The sequence below is a fragment of the Schistocerca gregaria genome, chromosome 11 (genome assembly GCF_023897955.1).
Source record: "Schistocerca gregaria isolate iqSchGreg1 chromosome 11, iqSchGreg1.2, whole genome shotgun sequence".
NCBI classification, from domain to species: Eukaryota; Metazoa; Arthropoda; class Insecta; order Orthoptera; family Acrididae; genus Schistocerca; species Schistocerca gregaria.
In genome coordinates, this window is record NC_064930.1 from 80,289,191 (window position 1) to 80,303,587 (window position 14,397).

General features: G+C 39.9%; 1 protein-coding gene and 1 non-coding gene across 6 annotated transcripts in view; one reads left to right on the plus strand and one right to left on the minus strand.

Annotated features, from left to right (window-relative positions):
* LOC126295326 (uncharacterized) overlaps positions 1–14,397 on the minus strand; it is a 1,177,740-nt gene that overhangs the window by 143,008 nt on the left and 1,020,335 nt on the right. The window lies entirely within an intron of this gene.
* On the plus strand, positions 10,431–10,505 carry Trnat-ugu (transfer RNA threonine (anticodon UGU)). Its single transcript has one exon. It is a non-coding gene; the product is annotated as a tRNA-Thr (tRNA).

Genomic DNA, 14,397 nt, shown 5'->3' on the forward strand with positions numbered 1-14,397 from the left:
TAAACATCAACAAAAGCAAAACGTGGATAATGGAATGTAGTCGAATTAAGTCAGGGGATGCTGAGGGAATTAGATTAGAAAATGAGAGACTTAAAGTAGTAAAGGAGTTTTGCTATTTGGGGAGCAAAATAACTGATGATGGTCGAAGTAGAGAGGATATAAAATGTAGAATGGCAATGGCAAGGAAAGCGTTCCTGAAGAAGAGAAATTTGTTAACATCGAGTATAGATTTAAGTGTCAGGAAGTCATTTCTGAAAGTATTTGTATGGAGTGTAGCCATGTATGGATGTGAAACATGGACGATAAATGGTTTGGACAAGAAGAGAATAGAAGCTTTTGAAATGTGGTGCTACAGAAGAATGCTTAAGATTAGATGGGTAGATCACATAACTAATGAGGAGGTATTGAATAGGATTGGGGAGAAGAGAAGTTTGTGGCACAACTTGACTAGAAGAAGGGATCGGTTGGTAGGACATGTTCTGTGGCATCAAGGGATCACCAATTTAGTATTGGATGGCAGCGTGGAGGGTAAAAGTCGTAGAGGGAGACCAAGAGATGAATACACTAAGCAGATTCAGAAGGATGTAGGTTGCGGTAGGTACTGGGAGATGGAGAGGCTTGTACAGGATAGAGTAGCATAGAGAGCTGCATCAAACCAGTCTCAGGACTGGAAACCAGAACAACAAAAACAATGTACATTATTTTGTCACATAAGATAATGAAATACAAACTATATATAATAAATTCAAAATATATATATGTATATTACACACAAAATTTATCATCGAATTACATAATGCAGAAGAACCTGCTTCAATCAAAAGAAATAGATCACAAGACTCCTCTAATACCTGTATGGGTAAATTACAATCTAGAATGTCCGCTTTATAATTGATTAACCTGATTATTTATTTATGCCAATTTTATGCTGCATGAATTCTCTAATTGAGCAAAAACGATTTTTTATTTAAATTTCTTTAAAGAATGCTTTAAATTTACAGAATTCCTTTATGTTTTTTATTTCTTTTGGCAATTTACTGTATATCTTGACACCTTGGTAAAACATAGTGGTTTTAGTTTTATTCACTCTGTTTAGGTACAAGTAATTACTGTTTCTGGTTTGGTGATCACGTATGCAGCTGTTTGCTAAATATTGCTCAATATTTTTGTGAATAAAAACTGTAGTTTGCAAGATATATTCACTTAGGACTGTCAGAATACCTCATTTTTCAAATAGCTCATTGCAGTGTGCTCTTTTGTGACTCTTGCTCATTATTCTCATAGCTCGTTTTTGCAATCTGAACACGTATTTCACATTTTGGGCCTTTGCACCCCAGAATATTATGCTGTAACTTATTATAGAATGTATGTGTGCAAAATATGTCATTCTCTGGCATGACCTATTGCACACAGTGACTAATATTTGTAAGGCATAGCATGCTGTGCTAATTTTTTTCCCAAGCATCCTAATATGTTCATCCCATTTTAACTGTCGATCAACATACATACCCACAAATTTTGTGCTGGCTACACACTCTATGGTCTATGGTTTCATTTTGAACTTTAAGTTTTGTCATATTCGGTTTTTTCTTTATATAGAAGTTTACGTTATTAGTCTTTTTCATGCAGCTTCCCCCGTTGGAGGTTCGAGTCCTTCCTCGGGTATTCATGTGTGTGTTGTTCTTAGCATAAGTTAGATTAAGTGGTGTGTAAGCCTAGGGACTGATGACCTCAGCAGATTGGTCCTATAGGAAATTACCACAAATCTCCCCCCCCCCCTCCCCCCCCACACACACACACACCAGGAAAAAAAAAGAACCACCACTTCCCTGACTGGCAGACCCAAAAATCAAAAATATATCTACATCTCTCAGTAACTCTCCATCCGAGATAACACGCTGTGTTCTTCCTCCTGCCAAAATATCCTTCATGTAAGAATAAAATCATTGAGATATCTTAGCACGTCTTTTTTAAATTTCAAAACAGTACTAACTTAAAAAAACACGTCTTGTACCAAGATTCTGAAATGGTGCAAAAATTGGAAACTTGCTTTAAACTTACATAAATGTAAGTGAGTGCACTTCACAAACACACAGAAAACTAGTACCTTATGACTGCACTAGAGTGATTCATTGTGAAACTGACACTGAGACATTTTTAAATTTCATTTTTAATCAAATTTATGTCACAGAGTTCTCAGTCTACTAAGTCAAATTTTAGTGTCATGGGAAAATTAGCAAAGTTACAAAATTATTTGAGGAAATATAGTTGAACAAAGTTGGCACTTTTGTAGATAAGGATGGAGGAGAAAGGCTCACTTTCTCTTCTTGTAGCTATTTAAATTTAAGTTTTAGTCTTTGCTTTTGTTTCAAGAGCAGAACTTCAGTTTTTAAAGAAAGGTAAGGTATTTACAAATACAGCTATGCATTTAGTGTACCATCTGTGATGAAAAACATAAATAAGTTTACTCTATAACTCAGCAATTTGTACTCAGAAAGTGGAAAAAACAATGTCGGCAATGGATACGAGGTCGCTTCATGAAAAATCGCAGAAAGATGCCAGCAAATACGAGCACAAAACCCGTAAAGAAAAAGAGAGAGAACAGGTTAGGGAATGAGGGGGAAAAAGTTAAGGAAAAGACATCTCCTGTGAAATTTTTTTAACTAAACATTGTATGAAGAAAGCTGGAAGAGGATGAATGTGGAGGCTTAAACTAAAATCTGTACTGACTGAAGGTGAGAGCCGTGTTTCCCAGATATGATAGCATAAATGTCTTCAGTCCCCCAGAAAAGCTGTTTCTCAGCAAAACAGGGTGCTTCCTTCAGCCCCTCAAAAAAATCACTTGTCATAAAAAAAAGCTTGACTGGGAAAGCCTGCCTAAAAATGTAGCAAGCAGATTTTCTTAGGAGACAAGAAAACTTCATATTGTGAACTTACAGGTAACGGTTCAAGTCTTATCTCTCTGATAGACAACAAAGTACAAATATGTCATGAAGGCAAAGAGTATCTTTCAGATTTAAAAAAAAAAAAAAAAAAAAAAAAAAAAAACACTATGGAGTACGCCAGGGTTCCGTATAAGGCCCTTTGTTGTTCTTGGTGTACATAAACGATTTGCCAAACCATCTAACAGTTGCAGAAATTGTTATGTTCGCTGATGACACTAGCATTTTTATACAAGGATACACTGAGGATGATTTACAGCAGAGTGTCTCTAGGACAATAAATGAGACAGGAAAATGGTTCAGTGATAATGCTTTGATCATAAATAAGGATAAAACGGTATTGATGAATTTCAGTAATATTAAAAGTAAAAAAGCTAGAAGAAGAGTAAAGGCTGAGTTAGGGAACTATGTTACTGCACAAGCTCCATACACAAAACTCCTCGGTATATGGGTGGATGAGCACTTGAGATGGGAAAAGCATCTAGAAGTTTTGAGTAAAAAATTAAGTAAACGCTGCTATGTGCTAAGAATGCTTCGGGAATGCTGCAACACTGAATCATTGCTGTGTGCCTATTATGCTTACCATGAACAGTTTGCTTAGATATGGTGTGGTCATCTGGGGAAATACAGGTACGGCAACACAAGCTTTCAAACTTCAAAAAATGGGCTATTGGAATAATGAAAGGGGTTCCCTGCAGAGTGTCACACAGGGAAATATTTAAAGAATTAAAAATAATGACTCTTCCTAACTTATACATATATGAATGTGTATGCTTTGTGAAAACTCACCAGGAATTTTCAACATTAAATAATCAGGTTCATAACCATGAAACAAATAACAGGGAAGATTTTCACACGCACACACTCAAAAAGGTGCACTCTACCAAAAAAGTGTAAACTACCAGCCCAAACTACTTTTTAGTGCATTGCCTTCTACAATAAAGAAAATTAAAGAATTTCATAAATTCTAGGTAGATGTTAAACAATTTTTGCTAATACATGTTTTTTATAGCATTGAAGAATATCTGAATATGGAAGAGTAATATTATTTATACAGGGTGTTACAATAAAATACGGCCAAACTTTCAGAAAACATTCCTCACACACAAAGAAAGAAAATATGTTATGTGGACAAGTGGCCGGAAATGCTTACTATCCTTGTTAGGGCTATTTTATTACTTCTCTTCAAATCACATTAATCATGGAATGGAAACACACAGCAACAGAACGTACCAGCATGACTTCAAACACTTTGTTACAGGAAATGTTCACAATGTCCTCCGTTAGCGAGGATAGGTGCATCCACCCTCCGTCGCACGGAATCCCTGATGCGCTGATGCAGCCCTGGAGAATGGTGTATTGTATCATAACCGTCCACAATATGAGCACGAAGAGTCTCTACATTAGGTACCGAGGTTGGGTACACAAGAGCTTTCAGATGCCCCCATAAATGAAAGTCAAGAGGGTTGAGGTCAGGAGAGCGTGGAGGCCACGGAATTGGTCCGCCTCTACCAATCCGTCGGTCACCGAATCTGTTGTTGAGAAGCGTACGAACACTTCGTCTGAAATGTGCAGGAGCTCCATCGTGCATGAACCACATTTTTGTGTCGTACTTGTAAAGGCACATGTTCTAGTAGGACAGGTAGAATATCCCATACGAAATCACGATAACGTGCTCCATTGAGCGTAGGTGGAAGATCATGAGGCCCAATCGAGACATCACCGACAATGCCTGCCAAAACATTCACTGAAAATCTGTGTTGATGACATGATTGCACAATTGCGTGCGGATTCTCGTCAGCCCACACATGTCAATTGTGAAAATTTACAATTTGATCACGTTGGAATGAAGCCTCATCCTTAAAGAGAACATTTGCACTGAAATGAGGATTGACTCATTGTCAGATGAACCATTCGCAGAAGTGTACCCGTGGAGGCCAATCAGCTGCGGATAGTGCCTGCACACGATGTCCATGGTACGGAAACAAACTGGTTCTCCCGTAGCACTCTCCGTACAGTGACGTGGTCAACGTTACCTTGTACAGCAGCAACTTCTCAGACACTGACATTAGGGTTATCATCAACTGCACAAAGAATTGCCTTGTCCATTGCAGGTGTCCTCGTCGTTCTAGGTCTTCCCCAGTCGTGAGTCGTAGGCTAGAATGTTCAGTGCTCCCTAACATGCCGATCGATTGCTTCGAACGTCTTCCTGTCCGGACACCTTCGTTCTGGAAATCTGTCTCGATACAAACGAACCGCGCCACAGCTATTGCCCCGTGCTAATCCGTACATCAAATGGGCATCTGCCAACTCCGCATTTGTAAACACTGCACTGACTGCAAAACCACGTTTGTGATGAACACTAACCTGTTGATGCTACGTACTGATGTGCTTGATGCTAGTACTGTAGAGTAATGAGTCGCATCTAAACACAAGCACCGAAGTCAACATTACCTTCCTTCAATTGGGCCAACTGGCGCTGAATGAGGAAGTACAGTACATACTGACAAAACTAAAATGAGCTGTAACATCGAAATTAAGCCTTTCTGGACACATGTCCACATAACATCTTTTCTTTATTTGTGTGTGAGGTATGTTTCCTGAAAGTTTGGCTGTACCTTTTCGTTACACGCTGTATATACTGAAATAAAACACTTGTATTTATTATCCAAGTTTTTGAAACAAATTAAAGATAAGAAACTATATTGTAATTGACGACATCCATACAATGTATATTGTTAACGGGTGAATAAAAGAGATTGAATTGAGTTGAATTGAATAATCTGCTCAAAATACAAAACTTTTTCACAAGTGATAAAATCAGCAAGCAGTTACCATATATGAAGAATGTCAGGTATACTTTAGACCCAGCAACTGGGAAAAAGAGTTAGCCTGCAGAAACATTACATGAATGTAACAGTAAAGGAATCAACAACATCCAGATATTGAAATCAAGTGATGAGCAATCATATTTCAAAGACCCGCAGACACATAAGCTTGAAGTTACGGGGCCACAGAATAAATGCACTCGGCATGACCAGCTGATGAGAGGATTGTGCCGAGAACATTTATTCCACTGGAGTTTCAAACTGCCAGAAATATATCAGCCAAATACAGATATGCTGCAATTGCATACAGGGCTCTAGAAGAGAATTGAGAAATTCAAATTATGTGTGTGAGATCTGTAGGGGAATCAGTGAAGTTGTTCAGAATTTATGAAAATGATGAGTCTGAACAACTTCTTGCTAGTCTCCCAAATCCAGACGGCAAACGTGTTAGAAACACTTGGTATTAGGAATTTTTGTCACCCAGCACCACCTTGGACTGGAACAACTGATCCACATTCTTCGGCTGGGCTCTGATATCCTATCACTGTGCCCTGAAATGAGGGACATCCTGTTCGAGACCCTTCCCACCCCTCCTAAAGTGGTATTTCATCGGCCACCCAACCTCCACAACATCTTAGTACATCCCTATGCCACTCTCAATCTCTTGCCAGAAGGATCATATCCCTGTGAAAGACCCAGGTGCAAGATCTGACCAATCCATCCACCTGGCACTTCCTATCCCAGTCCTGTCACAGGTTTATCCTATCCCATCAGGGGCCAGGCCATTTATCAGGTCTGCTGCAACCATGCACAGCTTTTTATACTGGTACGACTACCGATCGGCAGTCCACCAGGGTGAAACCAGAGCGAGGTGACTCAGTGGTTAGCACACTGGACTCACATTCGGCAAGACGACAGTCGACCACACGCCTGGCAATCCCGATTTATGTTTCCCACGATTTCCTTAAATCGCTTCAGGCCGATGCAGTGATGGTTCCCTTGAAAGGGATGACTCCAGCCGACCAGCTCAGCAGCTGTTGTGGCTAAGCACCTGAAGGATAATTTGGAAAATATTTCAAGTAGATTTCCCCACCATGTTATAGTTCTGGGTGGAGATTTTAATTTGCCAGCTACAGACTGGAACACTCAAATGTTCATAACTGGTGGCAGGGACAAAGAATCCAGATAATTTTTTTTAAGTGCTTTATCTGAAAACTACCTTGAGCAGTTAAACAGAGAACCAACTCGTGGCGATAACATACTACACCTTCTGGTGACAAACAGACCCGAACTATTTGAAACAGTTAACACAGAACAGGGAATCAGCGATCATAAAGCGGCTACTGCATCAACAATTTCAGCCTTAAATATAAATATTAAAAAAGGTAGGAGGATTTTTCTGGTTAGCAAACGTGACAAAAAGCAGATTACAGAGTACCTGATGGCTCAACACAAAAGTTTTCTCTCAATTACTGATAGTGTTGAGGATCAGTGGACAATGTTCAAAACCACCATACAATATGCATTAGATGAGTATGTGCCAAGCAAGATCGTAAGAGATGGAAAGGAGCCACCATGGTACAACAACCGAGTTAGAAAACTGCTGTGGAAGCAAAGGGAACTTCACAGCAAACATAAACATAGCCAAAGCCTTGCAAACAAACAAAAATTACGCGAAGTGAAATGTAGTGTGAGGAGGGCTATGTGAGAGGCGTTCAATGAATTCAAAAGTAAAGTTCTATGTACTGACTTGGCAGAAAATCCTAAGAAATTTTGGTCTTATGCCAAAGCGGTAGATGGATCAAAACAAAATGTCCAGAAACACTGTGACCAAAATGGTACTGAAACAGAGGATGACAAACTAAAGTGCGAAATATTAAATGTCTTTTTCCAAAGCTGGTTCACAGAGGAAGACTGCACTGTAGTTCCTTCTCTAGACTGTTGCACAGATGACAAAATGGTAGATATTGAAATAGACGACAGAGGGATAGAGAAACAATTGAAATTGCTCAAAAGAGGAAATGCTGCTGGACCCGATGGGATACCAGTTCGATTTTACACACATTGTGCGAAGGAACTTGCCCCCCTTCTTGCAGCGGTGTACCGTAGGTCTCTAGAAGAGCATAGCATTCCAAAGCATTGGAAAAGGGCACGTCATCCCTGTTTTCAAGAAGGGACATCGAAGAGATGTGCAGAACTATAGACCTATATCTCTAACGTCGATCAATTGCAGAATTTTGGAACACATATTATGTTGGAGTATAATCACTTTTCTGGAGACTAGAAATCTACTCTGTAGGAATCGGCACGGGTTTCGAAAAAGACGGTCGTGTGAAATCCAGCTCGCACTATTCGTCCACGAGACTCAGAGGGCCATAGACACGGGTTCCCAGGTAGATGACGTGTTTCTTGACTTCCGCAAGGCGTTCAATACCGTTTGCCACAGTCGTTTAATGAACAAAGTAAGAGCATATGGGCTATCAGAGGAATTGTGTGATTGGATTGAAGAGTTCCTGGATAACAGAACACAGCATGTCATTCTCAATGGAGAGAAGTCTTCCGAAGTAAGAGTGATTGTTGGGTGTGCCGCAGGGGAGTGTCGTAGGACCATTGCTACTCACAATATACGTAAATGACCTAGTGGATGACATCGGAAGTTCACTGAGGCTTTTTGCAGATGATGCTGTGGTGTATCGAGAGGTTGTAACATTGGAAAATTGTACTGAAATGCAGGATGATCAGCAGCGAATTGACGCATGGTGCAGGGAATGGCAATTGAATCTCAATGTATACAAGTGTAATGTGCTGCGAATACATAGAAAGAAAGATTCCTTATCATTTAGCTACAAAATAGCATGTCAGCAACTGGAAGCAGTTAATTCCATAAATTATCTGGGAGTACGCATTAGGAGTGATTTAAAATTGAATGATCCTATAAAGTTGATCATCGGTAAAGCAAATGCCAGACTGAGATTCATTGGAAGAATCCTAAGGAAATGCAATCCGAAAACAAAGAAAGTAGGTTACAGTATGCTTGTTTGCCTGCTGCTTGAATACTGCTCGGCAGTGTGGGATCCGTACCAGATAGGGTTAATAGAAGAGATAGAGAAGATCCGACCGAGAGCAGTGCGCTTCGTTACAGGATCACTTAGTAATCGCGAAAGTGTTACGGAGATGACAGATAAACTCCAGTGGAAGACTCTGCAGGAGAGACGCTCAGTAGCTCGGTGCGGGCTTTTGCTGAAGTTTCGAGAACATACCTTCACCGAGGAGTTGAGCAGTATATATTGCTCCCTCCTATGTATATCTCACGAAGAGACCATGAGGATAAAATCAGAGCTTAGTGCCCACACAGAGGCATACCCACAATCTTTCTTTCCACGAACAATACGAGATTGGAATAGAAGGGAGAACCGATAGAGATACTCAAAGTACCCTCCGCCACACACCGTCGGATGGCTTGTGGAGTATGGATGTAGATGTAGAACTGGCAGTCATGTATGCATGAGGTGTGCTCGCTTGTGTGTACGAATGGTGTGTGGCTGAAAACTTTATGTAAATGTCTTTAATTGTGCCCAGTTGCAACTTAAAAGGCTTCTTGATGTTAAGTAGCGGTCTGTCTTTTCCTAAATTGTCAGCATTAAAGTCTGATGTTAGTTTGTCCACAGTTGGCAGCCTGTCCTGTTTTACCAGTCTGCCCAGCCTATGACTTGTGACACCTGTAATAAGGGGTGGCCACCCGACCCCGCGACGTTAGGACACAGTTTCACCTCAGTTTCACCACGTGTCGAAGAGACTCGCCATGGCATGCCTCGATCACCCGACAAGTTGTGCAGTTTCCGAAATGCTTGTGCTGAGCCTCTGTGCCCTCACAATCTGCTCTCGGTCAAATTCATATTGGGTGCCTTCCCCATTCTACACACAACAGCTCACTCACTGATACCACATCCACGGTACGTGTGTCTGGCTAGCCGTGAATCCTCGCCAGGTGATGCTGCTATCACGAATATGGATTCATTATCGATATTAGGAAGGTGGTCATAATGTTCTGGCTGATCAGTGTATTAACTATACACTGAAACAGTTCCAATTACAGATGTGTATGTGAGCAGCGATAGTACTGTATTAAAATCTTACTAAAAGATAAGTAGTAAACACACTGTCTACAGTGTACCTTATTTGGAAATGATAATTAAATGGACACCCTAGCTGCAACCAGGTGTTGATAAACTTCATTGGGGACATGTGGAAAATGTGTGCTCCGACCGGGACTCGAAACCAGGATCTCCTGCTTACATGGCAGACACTCTATCCATCTGAGCCACCGAGGGCACAGAGAATAGTGTCTCTCCAGGGACTTATCACTTGCACGCTTCCCGTGAGACGCACATTCCCAACATGTCCACACTACTACATTCGTAGTGCACCTAATAGATAGTTAATATAGTTAAAATATGGCTTCCCGGTCACTGACCTTCTTGTGCGAACGCACACGCTATGCCCAAACTCGTACGGGACTTGGTAGATTAATCTGCCACGAGTAATGAGTATGATGGGCAAACATCTATTAGGCACACTACGAATGTAGTGGTGTGGACATGTTGGGAATGTGCGGCTCATGGGGAGCGTGCATGGGATAAGTCCCTGCAGACGTCTCTGTGCCCTCAGTGGCTCAGATGGACAGAGCGTCTGCCATGTAAGCAGGAGATCCCGGGTTCAAGTCCCGGTCGGGGCACACATTTTCAACATGTCCCCAATGAAGTATATCAACGCCTGGTTGCAGGTAGGATGTCCATTTAATTATAATTTCATTCTAGCAAAGCTGCATGGTCATCCACGGTAACTGTTCTTTCGGGAACAGATACTACCGTCATATGTAGTTATTTAGAAATATCGCAATAAAATTGAACAGCCTACAATATATACTACCAGATAGGAGCAGTATATACGTACAAGTGAAAGAATGTACACATGGTTATTCAGTGAGTTCTAAAACTTACTAGGCTGTATCAGTCTTAGGAAGAGTACTGCATTCCTCTGATGTCAGTCACTAAAACAGTTAAGACACTGGTAGATAATATGTCACTTGCACGGGGGTGAGAAATATTCAATCATACAACAAGATAAGATATAGTTAAAGTGGTTAAAGTATTAAATTGTGTGCTATTAAGCAACATAAGAGTAAACTGCATACCTTCTGTAAGCAACACAATGCAAACACAAGCAACTATATATTATACAGTAGTTATATATGAGTTGGTGTCTAAAAGTAGTATAAAGAGAAGTTGAATCATTAGAAAATTGCAGCAAAATGTAGTAAGATCTGCAGCAGATAGGCACTTGGTGCAGGGAGTGCCAACTCACCCTTAACATACACAAATGTGATGTATTGCGAATACATAGAAAGAAGGATCCTTTATTGTATGATTATATGATAGTGGAACAAACACTGGTAGCAGTTATTTCTGTAAAATATCTGGGAGTATGCGTGCGGAATGATTTGAAGTGGAATGATCGTATAAAATTAATTGTTGGTAAGGCAGGTGCGAGGTTGAGATTCACTGGGAGAGTCCTTAGAAAATGTAGTCCATCAACAAAGGAGGTGGCTTACAAAAGACTTGTTCGACCTATACTCCTGTATTGCTCATCAGTGTGGGATCCGTACCAGGTCGGGTTGACGGAGGAGGTAGAGAAGATACAAAGAAGAGTGACGCGTTTCGTCACAGGGTTATTTGGTAAGCGTGATAGCGTTACGGAGATGTTTAGCAGACTCGAGTGGCAGACTCTGCAAGAGAGGTGCTCTGCATCGCGATGTAGCTTGCTGTCCAGGTTTCAAGAGGGTGCATTTCTGGATGAGGTGTCGAATATATTGCTTCCCCCTACTTATACGTTGCAAGGAGATCACGAATGTAAAATTAGAGAGATTCGAGTACGCACGGAGACTTCCCGGCAGGTGTTCTTCCCGCGAACCATATGCGAATGGAACAGGAAAGGGAAGTAATGACAGTGGCACGTAAAGTGCCCTCCACTACACACCGTCAGGTGGCTTGCGGAGTATAAATGTAGATGTACATGTTGCCGAGAACAGGTATACAATTTTCTCTATGTTGTCTGATCACTGAAGTGCCCCTCTGTCATTGTGTGCCATGCATATAAGAATCCTATTCCAGATCACTATTACCTTAATTAAATGCTTAATTAAATGAGTGAACCATCGTAAATAACCACACGTAATCTATTATGTTACAAATAATGACTCTACCCTATATCTAAAACTAGCTTAGTGACTGCTGCTGACCATATGGCCTGCAAAGATTTTTTGTTTTGTTTTTATTTCATTGAACTTTTATGTTGTTCACAAATTACAACACCTTCTAAGTTTTTCGTGCTAATTAAGACCATATAAGTGTGGTCTTTTCTGCATGTACTTCCAACCAAAAAGTGATTCTTGTATCTGGAGTCCAAAGTTTTTGTTAATCATGTCTTTTGTATTCTTGTGGAGATATTTCCATTGAAACTTTCATTCTCTAACAAATATTTCTTTATATCCAACCGAGACACAATAGGCAATTTTTTAAAATTTAGCTTTGAAATATTTTTTTAATGTAACAAAATATTTTTAAAAAAAATGTTCATCCCCTATTGCATTCCCTTAGGGGTTGAATTTCAGGAAACAATGAAACATTTACCTTTTTATTTCTAACTGAGAAGTCGAATACCAATTCTCACAGATGTCGTCTTAAGAATCCTTTAGAAATGCTTTAGTAATTATTTATTTTCAAAAAACTTCTACCCACTATTTCACCCCCTTAGTGTTTTTCCCCTATTTCAGCCCCTTAGGAGTGGAATTTCGGAAATTCCTTCTTAAACAATGCCTACACACTCTCCAAACTTCAAGTTTCTCTCCTTAGCAGTTTGGGCTGGGCTATGATGAGTCAGTGAATCAGTATGACTATTTCAACCCCTTAGGGGTTGAATGCCTAAAAACAATGAAACATACGTTTTTTTTTTTTTTCTCTAATTGAGAAGCCACACATCAATTTTCAAAGATTTAGCTTTAAAAATGCTTTCTCAATGAAATATTTTCTTGAAATTTTTCACCCCCTATTACATCGCCTTAGGGGATGAATTTCCAAAACAGTGACATATGTGCTTTTTTCCTAACAAATTGATTTAGTGTTAAAAAATACATGCACAATGAAATATTTCTGTAAAGCCTTTCATCCCCCATAATTTAGATAAACAGTGAAATATGCATTTTTTTAAAATTCTAACTGAGAAGTCAATTTAAATTTTCATAGATTTAGTTTCAAAATTGATTCCACAATTAAATATCTCCACAAAAAAACTCATCACCTATCTCTTCCACCTAGGGGTTCAATTTCTGAAAACACTGAAACATGTATTTTTTTTATTTATAACTGAGGGCTCAAATGTAGTAGTACTCTAATACTAATAAATCTTCAAAAAATGCTTTCTCCCACTGTTTCATTCTCATATGGTTAATTGTCCAAAAATACTGAAAAACGCATTTCATTATTTCTGATCAAGAAACCAAATACCAATTTTTGTGGGTCTAGCTTCAAAATTATCGTAACAGCTACCTGGGGAAAAAAAAAAAAAAAACCACTTCACCACTATTTCATCCCTTTAGGGTTGGAATTTTGAAAAATCCCTTCTTAAATGATGCCTACAGTATAAGATTCACACTTTCTCCAAATTTCAAGTTTCTATCCTCAGGAGTTTGGGCTCTGCAATGATGCATCAAATCAATCCGTCAGGACATTGCCTTTATATAAATGTACATCTATACTCTGTCAACCACTGTGATGTGCACAACAGAGGGTACATCCCATGGTACCAATTAGTACGGTTTCTCCTTGTTCCATTCACATATAGAAATATATTGTAGGCTCTTCGGTTTTAAGCAATAAGCATTTGCAGTATGCAGAGGCCTGAGGACGGTGGACTGTTAACACTGAAATTAGTTGCACACACAAAAAAAAGAAACAGTAAATACAGCTGTTGGTGTTACCCTTACTGCATAAGATAAATATCTGACAACTAAGGTGCATTGTTTGCCTTTAGGTCACTCTCCATCGTTAGTTATACCAGTCCTTGAAAAATTCATATTGATCCAGAGAGCTACGAGGGTCACTCCAAAAGAAATGCACACTATTTTTGTAAAAATACAGTTTTCATTCTGCATGTGTGCAAGTCTTACAGTGTGTAGATACATCCTTCCTGTTTGTTTTCAAACTTAGTTCAACCTGTTCCTGTGAGTGGTGCCATCACAGCACGTCTTCAAGATGGCTGACGTTCGTCAGAAGCAACGTGCTGTCATAAAATTCCTGTGCCGTGAAAACGAGACAGTGGGAAACATCCACATGAGGTTGAAAAAGGTGTACGGAGATGCTTCTGTCGATCGCAGTACAGTTAGTCGGTGGGCGAGCAGGTTATGTGACGAAAGCGGGAACAGCAATATTGAGGACTGTCCTCGCTGTGGCACGCCTCGTACTGCACACACTCCAGACAATGTACAGAGAGTTAACGAATTGGTAACTGCTGACAGACGCATCACAGTGAATGAATAGTCACAGTACGTTGGGATAGGGGAAGGAAGTGTT